Source organism: Camelus ferus, chromosome 8, assembly GCF_009834535.1.
Source record: "Camelus ferus isolate YT-003-E chromosome 8, BCGSAC_Cfer_1.0, whole genome shotgun sequence".
In the NCBI taxonomy this organism is placed as follows: domain Eukaryota; kingdom Metazoa; phylum Chordata; class Mammalia; order Artiodactyla; family Camelidae; genus Camelus; species Camelus ferus.
Genome location: NC_045703.1, coordinates 23,845,984 through 23,861,423, shown reverse-complemented (window position 1 = coordinate 23,861,423; position 15,440 = coordinate 23,845,984). Strand labels below are relative to the sequence as shown.

Genomic DNA, 15,440 nt, shown 5'->3' with positions numbered 1-15,440 from the left:
GTTTGATCACACATACCCCTGAAAAGGTCTCAAGAACTCCAGGGGTCCCCAGCCCATACCTTGAACTGCTACACTACAGATTATCTACCATCTGCATGAAGTAAACATCTAAATTAAACAAAGCAATTTGGTTACAGGAGTAACTTCTTTCTGTCTCTATATAAACTGACTCATCCAATATGGTTCCCTACAGTGATCATATTATTTTGACTAATTTGATGAATCTACAAGTCAATTGAATTTGATCAATTTCATTGATAAATAGATAATAGAAAATGACAGTTACCAGGGTAGGGAGGAGTATGTAGCTCAAGTGGTAGAGCACATGCTTAGCATGCATAAGATCCTGAGTTCAATCCCTAGTGCTTCTTCTAAAAAGTAAAGAGATAAATAAAACATTACTTCCTCTCCCCTCCCAAAAAAAGAAAAAGAAAATGGCAGTTACTGAAAAGAGCTTTTTCAGAAGGGCAGATCTAGAATTAAAAACCTGAGTCCTGTATATATTAGCTGTCTGACAGCAGGCAAACGCTTTCAGCCTCAGTGACGCCACTTTTAAATAGGCATAATAATGACAGTTACTTATGCGGTGTGAGAACTGAATGAGAGTCAAGTGCTTAACATAATGCACAACATGTTGTGAGTATTCAGTATGTTAGCTGTTTTTATTACTTTTTGTTACTTGGCATATCAGTGCTCACAGCCATTAAAGGTGAATCTTTCTTTATACTTGAAGATTTAGTCCTAAAGGTAAGAGGCTTAAATCTTGTGTCCTAGATGTCTCTACACCACAGGGAAAAAAATGCCAAGTAACTACATTGCTAAGATGGCTGTTGGGCACACAGTGATGCTGGAGGAAATGAGGTCACCTTCCATCCACATGGCTGGCTTGGAAAGTGATGGGTCACATAGAGAGATTCTGGGAAATGCTTTCAAATGGGCTGGCAAAATTAAAATACCATTGAATCTGGTTAGAATCATACTGGTTCTACTCTCAAACTTTATTTTATACCTTGAGTCAAAGGATTTGCTTCTCGGAGCCTTAACAGAAATTTCTCTTTTGGTTAAAAGAGAAAAGGTGAGGGGGAGTGCTTTCTGACTGGTCCCCTGCAAATCCAATTCCATTCTATCTAAATTTCATTTGCATCTGTTGCAGACTGACAGAAAATGAGGAAATGAGGAAGAGGGGGTTAAAAATTTTCATGGGGCCCACGGGGACCCTGTCACAACCCATATACAAAAAAGGAGTTAAGAGAATAAGAGTCAGATCACTGCTCTGCCTTACCCTAAGCTTTCTTCATCCTCATTTTATAACTTTTGCTGAAGACACGAAATACACAGTTATTTAATTTTCTTTATCCAATGCCAGTATATTCTTATAAAATGAAACAGGAAAGTGTTTCCTTAGAGCAAATGCCGAGTGGCCGAAGACAACAATTTTTTTTTTATAAGAGACAATACAATCCCAGAAGTAAGAAAAGAAGAGAATAAGACATTATCCTACGTAGCCACTAATAAGTTTTATCCAAATCCTACTCCTCTGCTATTCTGCCAAACCACTGACCCAAGGTCTGGGACCCAATATGCCATAATACAGAGCCAGGAAATAACTCACTTATTTGGTAAGTTGTAATTACTTGATTTGGAAAATATTCTTTTCTTCAGTTATTTTTTACTCTAAAGCACTTTCCCATAAGCTTTACAAGGAAACTATTTCGATTCCTCTTTACTCTAAAATCTCCAAAAACAAACAACTAAAATCCAGTGCCTTTGGTTTAATTTTATGAGGGAATGCAACAAAACATCAACTCAGGATTACATAAAACAAAATATTTTGGGAAAAAAAAATAATCAGCAGCATAACAAAGCACACACTGATAACTTACATAGACTTTCATGTTTGGATCAAATAACGAAATGTTTATTTATGTAATTTTTTTAGCTTTCATAAATCTTTTAGGCTCACATTTTTGTTAGATGCTTTTCATAGTTTGGAGTCCATTCCTTCCAGCTTCTCCTGGGTCAGGGTTTTGGCAGGATATAGTGATAATAGGACTCGTATAAAACTGTTTAGTGGCCACATAAGATCATGTGTATCCTCTTTCTTTCTTATTTATGTAAATGCACCGCCTCCTGTAAAAAATATTTGTTGTCTCAAGCCACCTAGCACATGCTTCAAGAACATACTTTCCTGTTTCATTGTATAAGAAAACACTGATATTGGGTAAGGAAAATTAAATAACATGTATTTGAGGTCTCAAAACTAATATTTTAATTTATTATATTTCTTAGTAAATTTTATTTATCATATATAGCAATATTTGTTATTTTATTTGTTAAAATGGTAATCATTCAAAAAGCTGGAGGAATTAATATTCAAGCTTTTATAAAATGCAATATAAATAAATGTCTCATATTACTAGAGAATGGCATGGAAGAGAGGCTAATTAGCAAGTGTAATCCTAAGAGCAAAGGATCTAGAGTTGCCCATAAGTCTCCTGGGCAAGTTTAACCATGGTTAAAATACCAGGGCTCCACTAATTTTTTTTTTTTTCTTAGTAAGAGCAGTTTGTTAAAATCCTGTTAAAACATACAGATCAAGGGACAGTAAAAATAATCATAGGATCACTGTAGGAAAAACCTTTAAGTCTGGCACCTGGGAGACTCTGGGAGAGGAGTCGGTGGGAGAAATTTCATGTTTTGAAGGGAAGGAGCCCCCCAGCTCCCTTCTTCCCTCTCACCCACTTTATCCCACAAGAAACTACTAAGATGACTGGAATAAAAGGTTTCAAGTTCAATAGTCACACTCTCTCCAAATACAAAAAGCAGGTACAATTCAACTCAACACAGAAGCTTGTGTGCAAAGTTACGGGAAACTGAGACATCGTATAAAAAGTTAGGTTAAAGATGATTCTGTGGTTTTGTTTTGTGTGTGTTTTGTTTTGAGGGTGTGGCTCTTCCTCGGTCACCTGAACTCAGCAAAGAAATGGTTCCTGATGAAATATCAACAGCCGACCCACAGTAAAAAGACAAATACTAAAAATTAAAAATAAAGCATAATTACCCAAAAAAAAAAATCTGTCATTGCTTCCTCCCTCTGCATTTTGCTTTTCTAAACACTTTTTTTTAAGTTTTTAATTTTTTTTTTTTTTTAATCCTGGAAAGTAGACAGCAAAACAGCTCCTGGAAGAATTTACAACCAACTGCATAAGGGTCTGGGAAGCTGAGGGGATGGAGCAGGGCTGGTCCCGAGAGGACAGGAAGGGGGCCCTCCCCTTAGCCCTGTAGCCTCACCGTAAGGCCAAGGGAGGGGGTCTTTAGGCAAAAATGAGGAAGGGAGGAAGAGGACAGGGGTCGGGGGACAAACAGGAAATAAAAGGTCTTTGTTGCCTGTTTGAATCCAGAGGAAAATGCCCGGCCCTGAGTGGGAGAAGAGCGCCTCAGAAGGGAGGCAGCCCTGGGAGGACCCAGCCCCCGGCCCCACGGGACCCGGTGACGGGGTGGGCAAGGGGGCCGAGGTGGGCGCTGGTGGCGGAAGCCGGCAGGGGCCTCCGGGACACGCTGGCTACTGTGTGCTTGTGCTTTCTTGTGTGTTCCCGGAGTAGCTCCCGTAGGCGTAGTTCGCGTGGTATGGCGGCCACGGGCCCTGGATCTGACAGTACTGGTTCCGCTGCTGGGCATACTGTTGACACTGGTTACAGCCGGCCTGAGGGGAGGCCGGTGCGGTGGGCGGCGGCGGTGGGGTACGGGGCTGGGTGGTAGCCGCGTGGCTCCCATAGCTGCAGGCACGTGGTGGCGGAGCTGGGGGCGGCGGGCTGTGTGGCCCTGGCTGTAACCTCCCTGGTTGCAGGGTGGCTGTAACTGGGCTGTGGAGGGCTGTTGCTGCATACAGTAGGGGTGCTGGGATTTGCGTTTGAGCCGGGGATATTGCTGCTCTTGTTGTAGCTGCTGGCCCCTGGGGGGTTCCGAGCAGGGCTGTAGCTGGGCGGCGGTGGAGGCTGCTGCTCATTTTATATCTTATAAAATAGGAGTTTGGGAGCCTTAGTACCCCAGGATTCATTGCTGAGCAGAGCCATCAAGGATTTCAGCGTTTTCTTTTCCTGTGTTCCAACAATCGTGGTAATTCTAGTGTTTCATGAAAACCTAAGTACTCATCAATCAGATAGAATGATAGATTGGAGCATTCAGATTTTTGGAATGGGATTTTTTTTAATGCACAAACATTTATTTCTGGTATGCCCCAAAAATAAAGACAAGGAGAATTCTTCCAAGGTCATGCCCTAAAGTAATGAAATTTCTCTTTTTAGACCCAACTCTACTCTTTTGCCATCATTTTCTATAAAAATTAAAATCGATTTCAGCACCCACATTTTGAATAAATTATTATAAAGAGAATTGTGGAGGATGAAGTTTAGAAGTGAACAAGGTAAGAATTCACTCACTCTTCCATGGAAAGAGAAAAAATAAATCACTAGAAAAAGATTCTTGAAAATTTCCCGTCATTCCAAAGCTGCTTGTTTGTGGAAACTATCCAATTTTCAAAAAAAAAAAAATTATCCTTGGATCTTTTGTCTAGAGCATATTTATTAAGGTATGACTTTAAAATGACTTATTATTATTATTATTATTATTATTATTATTATTATTATTATTTTATATTATTATCATCATCTATCTTTTTAACACTGGAAACATTTCTGATGCTGAAGAAAACATTTCTCATCAGCAGTTTTACCATATTATTTTAATAAAACAAGAAATCAAACCATAAGCTCATTAGCCTAGGATAGATGACAAGTTTCCATTTCTAGCAATGGCTGAGTGGCTCATGTTAGATCAGTCCTCTCAAAGTAACAATTGTAAACTCTGGACAAAATGTGCAAAAAAAAACCCTCTGAAGCCAGTTTAGAGTGGCCAAAAGCAGGCAAAAATGGGAGGTGGTCAACATTTATAGGAAAAGCATGGCATTGCCCATTTTTTACATCATTTTGCCTGAGGGCAATCCACGATTGATGCCACTAGAAAGTATCTAAAACTTGAATAGAATCCTTACTGGCTCAGTATTCAGAAGACAAAATTCAGGACTATAGCAGCTGGAAAGTTAAGGGAGAAATACTGGCAAGAAGAGAGCCACAGAGGGGAAGCCCAAATTCTACATATAAACTCTGCCCAAATCTCTGGCCAACCCTAAACTAAGCATGTGTTGACCAAATACCAAGAAGCCCAGCTAAGGCTAAAATAACTAAACAGAAATGTCAGTTGCTTCGTACCACAGGGGAATTTAGAATTTGAGATCAGCCAGGTTAATTGCCTGCTAAAACAAAAAACTAATACTCTTTAGAGTAAACTAACAGAATCCAGAGTCTCTACAATATGCTATTCACAATGTGTATGATATAATCTAAAATTACTTGACATAAGGAGAAACAAGAAAATATGACTCATATACAAGAGAAATGGCAATTGATGGAGACCAAAAAGAAAGCCAAAAAAAGAGTAGAATAATATCTTTAAAGTGAAGGAGGAAGGAAAGAAAGGAAAGAAAGAAAGAAAGAAAGAAGAAGAAAGGAAAGAAGAAAGAAGAAAGAAAGACAGAAAGGAAACGAAGAAAAGGAAGACAAAAGGAAAGAGGAAAGAAAGAAGAAAGAATGGAGGGGAAAGAAAGAAAGAAAGAAAAAAGAAAGAAAAGAAAGAAAAAAACAGAAGAAAGAAAGAAAGAAAGAAAGAAAGAAAGAAAGGAAGGAAGGATTAAGATTCTTTATCCAGTGAAAATCCCCTTTGATACAGAAGGGAAAATAAAGACATTTCCATATATATGAAAACTAAGAATGTTGTCAGCACTTACAAGAAATACTTAAGAAAGTTCTTCGTGCTGAAAGGAAATAACAGATAGAAATTTTGATCTCCCAAAAAGATCTTCAAAAATGACAAATATGTGGGTAAATATTTTTAAAGAAACAATCTTTCTGCTCTTATTTTCTTTAAAGTATGTATTACTGTTTCGAGTAAAAATATAGCGTTGTTTTGTGGGGTTCATTTCACATGTGTAGGTGAGAAGTATGACACCTGTAAGCATAAAGGATGAAGTTGAGGTGCAGACAATCAGTGCAGTGGAGGCTTCCTGACAGCCTTTTCCTTTTTTCAATGTACAACTTACATTTAGTTAAGTACACTCATCTAAATGCACAGCTGGATGATATATATATACACACACACACACATATATATGTTTATATATATTCATACTTATGTGTGTGTGTATATATATATATATGTACATAACCACCATGTAACCACCACCAAGATCAAGATTTAAAACACTCCAGCTCCCCTAGAAGGTTCCCTCATGCCCCCATTTGATGCCACCTTTCTCACCTCCATCACCACAGAACAGTGGCACCTGTGGTAACATCTTTCCGTATTTCCCTCCTCTACCCCTTGGTCCTTCTTTTCCATTAGAACTCCACTTTCCCCCACAAGCCTGAAAACAGCCACAGAATCTGCCTAGGACGATCTCTGAAGACTGCGTGTTCCAACTCTCCCTGATTTTACAGCCTCTGCAAGTCGGCTTCAAAGCTCTTCCCCAGAGTAGCTCCAGCAGTGCTGAGTGCCTGCGGCAGCCAAGGGCACCCTGGATCCGAGTCCCAGAACTTGTTAATGATGCTGCTGCTGGCCTTAAGAGGAGGCTTGCTGATTAAGAGGTGGTAGGTAGGGAACCCAGCAAGCTCTGAAGATAAGTTAATTCATTACTGCAGGGTGTGCAGTGACGCTCACATCAAAAGCCCGCAGCACGGCGGGCTCTTTGATCTCCAGTTCAGTACCCTTTCAAGTTTATCCTGCCCAGAAAGTTCTTGCTTCTTTTCCCCTTGATTTCTGGGAAGAATTCTAATAAGAGTAACCTCCAGCCCCATCCACCCACCCAGTGGTGAGCAGCAGAGGGGCTGGAGCGCTAGCCTGAATCCACTGTCAGCTCCCTGCATCTCAGCCAAAGGCTCCTGTCCCCGGCGACTTAAAATCAGAGCACGGCTTTCCTTATAAGAACAGCTCACGCACCAGGAGACCTGTGCAAGAATGCTCTCAGCAGCATTGTTCAAGTGAGCCCAGACTAGAAACAGGTCAAATACCCAGCACCAACAGAATGAATACATTGTTACATGTCCTAACAATAGAATACTACATAACCATGAAAATGGGCAGACTACAGCTCCAGGTAACCACGCCAATGCCACTCAGACATAGCGAGAGGGGAAAGAAACCAGCAGGGAAATCATAGATGCTGTATAATCCCATTTATATACATTGTAAAGCATGCAGGACTACATTATAGTGTTTCTAGATGAATAGTTAGATGGCGAGGGCATAAAAAGAAGCAAGGAGACAATTGACATTAAAATCAGGGAGGAGGGAGGAGTGTGCTGGGGAAGGGACACGTGGAGGAGAGATGAGTTTCTCAGAGCTGGAAATGGTCTTCCTGATCTGGGTGATGGTTACGTGGGTGTTCCCTTCCTTATGCTGTACTTGTTTTTCTGTGATCTTTTCAGTAGCTGGACCACACAGTTTTAACAAAAGGGTTTCCTAAAGGAAAGAAAAGCCTGAGAAATTTAAGACTAGCTCAGGGGAACTAGGGTTTAAAAAAAAGAAAGAAAGAAAAGTCTGCTCAGCTGCTGTGTTGCCTAATAAAGCTACAAATCCAGCCCAAACCCACAGGCTGTCAGATGCACCAAGTGTGAGCGCGATGTAGGCAGTGACGATGGATCATTGCGTTAAGGTTGCACAAAAAAGAAAGCTGCCCTTGGCCGCCCACCCTCCACCAGTGCAGCAGCAGCCCCGGGGGCTCAGTGGCTCAGAGGTGCTGGCAGAGGGCCGAGCACCTTTCACAGGGAAGCTGCTTGGCCCTGCTCCCTTTCACCTCTGCTGGTGCCAGAAATGCTGAAGGAAGAGTGGTCTCCATGGTGCCAGAAGAGGAGGCTCTAGTGCTGCCTGGAGACAAATCCTTGCAGAGTCTGTGCTTCTGATTGGGAAAGTGTTGCTTTCAGAGCCTCCAGGCCCTGCAGGGCAGAATGTGTCCCTCTGATTCCCAGCATGCGACAGCGCGGGATTCTTCCCAGTTATCCTCAGGCTCTGGCTATGCTGTACACTTTCTGTCCTATCAGATCATTCAGCTGAGCTTTGTGGCATCGCAGATGAAATGAATCAGATTTCAGGTTGCTGATCCCAAGAGCTGGGTTCTACGGCACCTGCACCCAACCAGCCCAAGGTACTTTGAGCTCCCAGCAAATATGGGGGAGTCAGGTGCGTCCTCACCCCCAGGTCAGGGATGTTGTCGGGTCAAGGCGGTAGACTGCCCCCATTCTCAGAGAAGCAAAAAAGGCCTTTCTGTTCTTTTTCCTCTCAACATCCACATTAGAGACTCTGATTGTGTTGTTACATGGGAAGCAGAACGAGCTGTAATCGAGCGAGGAGCACCACCTGCCATGGATAAAGTCAGTCGGCACACAGACACACGTGGCAAAGGCATGGCTGTCCCGATGCGCTTTTAGCTCTGAGTCGCTTGGGGCATCTCACTCTCCATCTCATGTTGCAATTATCTGTGAACTGACCACTTACCTTATCTCCTTTACTGGACTGCAGGCACCCAGAAGACACAGTCGCTTCCCCGGCCCCTGCCTGGCACGATGCCCTGCAGTCATCAGTCCCTCTAAATGTTTGTAGACTAGAAGGAAGAGAATCCACCCACATTAATCTATGAACTATACCGGTTACCAGAGTAGATGCTTATTGTATAGCTTCTCACAATCAGTTCTCTGGGGTGTTGTTACTTCACAGAGAAAAAGCAAGGCTCAAAACTCTTAGAAGACTTACCCAAGGGCACTCAGTCCTCTAGAGTCAGAGCTAGATTTGAGTCTAAAACTGTTGTTCTGCAAGATCCCTGCTCTTCTCTCTCTGTGAATGAGTGGGTGCATGGGGTTGGTGTCTACAAGATAATCAAGTGCCCCAAGTGCTACTAACACTGCTTTCCAGCAACCCCCGCCTGAGGTTCATGGGTTTTTCACTATCTGTTGGCTACTTGCTAGTGGGGTGGAAATTAACCCAAAGACAATAGAAACGTGGTCTCAGCAACTGTTTTGTGAGATACTCTCTTTGCCCACGTAACTCCCAGGGCTAGTGTGAACGCCACTGCATTCCTTGAGCCTCCTCTGTCTTAAGCAGGACCATGCCCACGAGGGTTAAGCAGACTCCTGAACTCACCCAAGTCTGTTCCCTGTGATGCCCACCCCATCATCTACCTGACGATGCCTGCTCATCCTTCAAGACCAAATTCCTGCAGGAAACCTCTCCCAGCTCCCTCAGCAGAGCTACCCACCAGCTCTTCAGTTCCTGAGGACTGAGGAGTTGCTGAGCACAGTGGGGGCTGAAATAACTGAGAGTCCCCTGCCCCAGAAGCAAGTCAAACAGGGAAGACAAGAAAATGGACCGTGAGAATACAGGATAACAAGACGTTACGTGCATCCTGGTGTGATATAATTGAAGATATGCCACTAGGACATATTACTGTCAGAAAAAATAGAGCCTGACTGTAACTAAGCCTCTAGATCGAACTGCCAATTGACAAGAATGCAGAGGACAGAAGAATATGGTGAAAAAAAAAAAAAGAACACTACAAGGGTGGAGTCAGCCAGAACTAGCTTATGGAAAAAGAACAATTGAGCTGATTTCTTCAACAAAAACATAGGGATGGGGAGTGTGGAGGGCGGTGATGGGAACTGATATTGGTTCAAAGAAACTTAAGAAACATGTCAATCAAATGCATCTAGAGACCTGACTTTAAAAGCAAAAACTGTTTTAAATGAAGACATTCTTGGGACAACTGGAGAGAAAATAAACATGAACCCCGTATCAGATGGCATTGAAGAATTATTATTAATTTTGTTAGGCATGATAAGAGTTTTGCAGTGACATTTTCCAAAAGTCCTTATCTTTTAGAGATATAGCCTGAAGTATTAGTGAATGAAGTGATGCAGTGTCTGAGATGTGCCTGAAATTTCTCTCCCAGAGCAATTTTTGGGAGAAATAGATGAAACCAGAATGGCAAAATGTGGATAATGGTCAAAGCAGGCGGGACTGTTGTTACACCCTTTTCTCTACTTGTGCACATGTTTGAACTTTTTCATAATAAAGTGTTAGGTCTTTTAACATACAGATTGCATGCTAAGTACACTAATGGATAGATGCTGAGGGCGCCTGGGGAGCAGAGAGGAAGGGTTTTAAACTAGCCTGAGGCCGTTAGGGACAGCTGGACAAAGGAGACAGGCCCTCCACTTCTGAGCTCGTCTGACATTTATCGTGCTGCACGATCATGAGCACACAAGGGACATAGCCAGTTCATCTTTGAGACCCCAGGTCCCCGCAGAGTATACCAACAGCAGGTGCTAAATAAAAGTTATTGAATGATTCACTTCTCACCCCCCAAAGACTCCTCTAAGGTTCCCATTAAAGCAGCAGTGGCAGAAAACACTGTATGTTGTGCTGGACCTGGAGGGTGAACAGAAAGAGAAAATAGCCCCTACTCTCAAGGGAAGGAAAGCCGTTCACAGAAAGAAATGACCAGCGAAAAGGAGCTGAATGCACTTAGTGCTCAACAAATGGTGTGACATGCTGAACATCACTTCTCTGGAGGAGTCATCTGAGGATTTGTGTGCAGAATGGCGCACCCAGGTAGGGAGGTCAGTTGGAGTCAGGCAGGCAAGGACGAGGGCCATATCACTGGTGACGGCTGTGGGAATATGAAGGGAGAAAGGAGCAGATGTGGAAGAATTGCTCCCACTATGAAGAGTGTGTAGACCAGAATAGTGGTGTCCCCCAGACTCTTCCCCAGGCCGTCAAAGCTCATGTGGATTCGTCCATCATCGCTGCCAGGGACATAGTGAAGGGAGGGCTGAAGGATCACATGTTCACAGACAAAAGAGAGCCCTGTAGAGACTAGTTTTTAACAACACAAGGTGTGGCAGAGAGTAGGGACAGCAGGTGAAAGTGCATTACGTGGCCCCTGGGGAGCTGCACCCTTTCTCCCTGCCCTGGCTGCTGTGGGATTAGAACTTCCACAGTTCCCTTCCCCTCTGTTAACAGCTACAGAAAACCAAATGGGAAGATTCCAAGTGAATACGCCTCAGGTTTTCTCTGCAGGATCAGGACACACCTCGCCAAGACTGAGCAGGGGCCTCTACCCTCTCCTTCCGCATGGCTGGGAGAAGCCACTCCAGGCTGATGGCCAGTGTCTTTCTGGGCTATCTTTAGAGGCTTCGAGGGAGCAGCTTTCTCAGACTGAGCTCTCCAGTGCTTTGACACAAGCTGGAAGTGGGCAGGGAAACCTCAGGAATGACTCACCAACCCAGCAGGATGTAGGCACAAAGATAAAATTAGGTCAGTTTATAGAAAATTTTAAAAGGTCCTGTCTCTTGCACACCTGAGTCTGTGGGCTGAAACTGATGACCCCCACATAAGGAATAGATCCTTTTCAAGTCAGCTTAAATAGAAAGGGGGCGTCGCTGAAAGAATACACAGAAATCTAGAACTCTGAACCGGGCAGGGCCAGGCTTCCAGAGAGGTTGAAACCAGATCCAGATGCCATCAGGAGTCAGAGCATCTTCTCTGTGCCTCTCTCCCCTGTCCCTCTATCTCTGCACAGGGTCTCTCTTCTCTGCTTCTCTTTGTACTCCCGTCTCTTCTCTCTTGTTCTCTAAATACGACTTCCTCTACTTACACATACATGGCCAAACATAGCTGCCCAAGTTTCCAAAAACAAGCAAACCAAGAATGTTAGTGATGACAACAGTATTGCTCAACATTTTGTAGGTCCTTTTAATGACCTGCTTAATAGATGACAGCTGAATTCCTCCTTCTGTATTTAATCTGTTGTGATATGTTGTTCGGGTTGAAGCATATGAAGGAAATAAAGTCTCATAGAGATATGTAGCTAAAATAAGAGTGGAGTATTTTAATAAGCTTTTCCAATGATTGTGGATAACCTTTGATAACTATACCAAAACTCAACAAGCAGTAATTCCTTAACGTTTAGATGAGATGTGGAATCTGAAATTATATCAATGAACTCTTCTTCTTGTTGCATTAAAATCCATTAGTCTATCCACTTTGAATAGATCTTACCTATGTCTTTGTTATTTGGAAAATGTGAATTCACTGAGTTATTCATATCTTCCAAATGTTGACACATTTCATATATATATATATATATTTTTTTTAATCACAATTGTTAACATCACCACTGATCCCACTAGAAAAATCTTCAAGTACTGAAAAAGCTGTTGAGCTCATGGTGACAGTTACAAGTTTTTCTAAATTCTAGTTTTCATTTGGAAGCTCAAATTTTATCAATGGCAAAAAAAAAAAAATGCTGTTAGTTATTTTCCTTGAAGTGATAGGAAAATTTCATTCATTTTTCAAGAAAATATCTGCCAAATACCCGGGGCTGAGAAACCACAGTTTGTTCTTTCAAGTGAGAATAGTGCTCCTTTAAAAAATTATTAAAAATTTTTCTTTGTTTAGTTGACAGCTCAATCACATAAGTGGTTTTCCTCCAGACAGCTGCCTACTTCAGGATGCAGTAGAAATGCTATATGCAAACTTCCCATTTCATCACACTGAATATTAAAAGACATGTACTTAAAGGTCAAGCTTTAATAAAACTAATAATTTTTACTGCTTCATCAAGAACACTTTTAAGTGAAACTGACTTGCTTTTCTTTTCTTCTTCTTTTACTGTGAATTCATGATGGTAAAAAATATAATGACTACAGTTAAGTACCAGTGCCTTAATTCACGCTAAGAGGCTACCTTTTTTGCTTTTATACCCTCAGCACAAAAAAAAAAAAAAAAAAAAAAAAGCACAGTTAAAAAAGCATCATTATGAAAATTATTTCAACTTTATGGACCACATGAGAGTCTCAGGAACCTCCCAGGTGTCCACGGACCACACTTTGAGAACTGATATTCTAAGCCATTCAAATTCAAGCAATAAACTCTCTGGGTCCCGATTTCCAAATCTAGGTAGAGAAAATTTGGGGTAGGTACCTGCTCCTAGCCCTCAGTGTGGCCAGGCATGTGCTCACGAGGACAGTTGTCCACCTTGCAACGATCATGGGACTAGAGAGTCTGAGAAGAGACGGACAACACTTGCAGAGCTGAGATTCAGGAGAGGCTGAGGTTAAGAGCCCTATGAACTTAAAAAAAAAAAAGAGCTGGAACAGTAAGGGAATTCAGCAGGACTATATCTTGGAACGTGACCAGATAACTTTTAACAACTGAAGTGTGTACAGGGTTTTACAGATTCCAAAGTGGTTTCACATGCATTACCTCATGTAATCCTTCCAACAGCTTTATGAGGTAAACATTATTACTGCCACTTCACAAACAAAGAAACGATAGCTTAGAGAGGTCAAGGAACTTGTACAGTCATATAACAAAGAAGTGACAGAACCTCGGTCTTCTGACTTGAAGCGAAGGGCTCATTCACCGACGGCCAGCCTCCTGCCATACCCTAGGTCACGAGCAAGATGTGCTCAAGAGTGTGGCTAAGGATTTGATACAGGGTTCCTGTACCCAGTGACAGGGGAGGTGAAAGAAGAAAGACTTAGAGCTCCCTGCTTAGACCTTAAAGTTAAGAAAAGTGAATGGAGGCAGCGTCAGAGATTCCTAACTTTCTTGAACGCTGGACAGTTGGGAGCTGTGAAGACCTGTGAGCTAACTCCCCCACCCATTTGGATTAACTCCCCAGCATAGAGTGCTACTGGCCACTCCATAAACTCTCACGGGAACGAGCCTGCCTTCTAAGACGTGGTCACTGGCAGTTTTAAAGTACTTCTTCATGTGGGAAACGAACACTGCTTTTGAGAAGTAAAGTGTGAAAGAATGTGTTATTTATTAACTATCTGATGTGAATTCCCATGTTCAGACTAGGAATTAGAGTATAGACTTGGTTACACTTATAAACATTTTTTTTTTCGACAGCAGACCAGCTGGAGGACCTCCTTCATGTGAAAGAAACCTCAAGTCCAAACAGAAAACCACCCATTTAGGGAGTGTGGCTTTGATCCTTTTCCCTGACACAGTCCAATTTCTTCTAACCCCTCTCACCCAGTATCAGTTTCTAGGATATGATTCCAAGTGGGCTGAGCCAAAAGGAAATGAAGATTAAAGCTATAAAGAAAACCAACAGCATGTTTTTAAAATACACAAGCAGAACATGCAAACGAATACATGCGTGTTCAAGTATGACTGAAGCATTATGCTGTACACCAGAAATTGACACAACATTGTAAACCAACTATACATATGTTTATAAGGAAAAAATTTAAAAATAAAATAAAATAAAATACACGAGCAAAGCCTGGGTTTTCATAAGAAGATCTGGGCTGAGTTTTAAAGCAAATCCAGGGAGACATCAACATGGAGGGCAACTGGTAACAGCCTCGAGTCAGGGTGTCCAATCTGCTGGTCACTAGCAACTTGTGGATGCTGAGACTTGAGATGCGGCCAGTCCAAATGAGATCATGCTGTACATGGAAGATGCCCATCAAATTTCAAAGGTTTAGGACAAAAAACAATGCAAAAAAAAATCTCATTAATTGTTTTTAGATAGATTACATGTTGAAATGTACTGTTCGGGATATACTGAGTTAAATAAAGTATATTATTCAAGCCAATTTCATCTGTTTCTTTTTGTTTTTCAATGTGGCTGCTAGATAATTTGAAATTATGGGTGTAGCTTCATTATGTTTCTGTTGACAATACTTGTCTCAAGGAATCAATCCAAAAGCATTGCTAACCCCACTGCTCCTGACTCCTCCCCATTTTTATTCTGGACAGTATCAGTTTGTTCTTTCTTTAATTTTTTAATTCCTTCTCACATTTGAATGATAAAAAATAATGCTGACAAGCAACTCATTCAAATTCAGTTGGGGCAAGTTGTGATGATAAAACCTTAGAAGACGGAGAAGGAAAGAATCTAAAAACCCCAAGCCTCCTGGTGTATTAAGCATGTTTAAAAAAAAAAAAGCATTCTGCTCATCTATTTCCCTTTCTTGCTAAAGAGAGGATGCACTCTACATGACAAATTGATGCCTCTCTTCAGAAAGGAAGAATATATAATAATATATTGACAGATCGTTTCCTATTCAACATTCACTAACAATGAGTCCGTATTATTCGAGGCCTCCCACGACATTTTAGCAGATGCCCCAAAAGCTGGAACAAACTACCATGCAAATTACCATAACAAATTAAATGCTATTCCTTTGTGAAAATAAGTTTAAATAAGCACTGACCCAGAGGGTTAGAATGCTGGGCGAAGTGAGGGTGAAGAGGGGGAGGTGAAGATTGGCTGTGAGGAGGGTGACTACCCCAGCACACTTAAGTATTTTAGAGAA

The 15,440-nt window shown here is 41.8% G+C and overlaps 1 long non-coding RNA gene across 1 annotated transcript; it reads left to right on the top strand.

Moving 5' to 3' along the window:
* The first annotated feature begins 304 nt into the window (after positions 1 to 304).
* LOC116665523 lies at positions 305 to 14,333 on the top strand. Its single transcript, XR_004322195.1, has 3 exons — positions 305 to 316; positions 11,945 to 11,952; positions 14,255 to 14,333. It is a non-coding gene; the product is annotated as an uncharacterized LOC116665523 (long non-coding RNA).
* Positions 14,334 to 15,440: the final 1,107 nt, after the last annotated feature.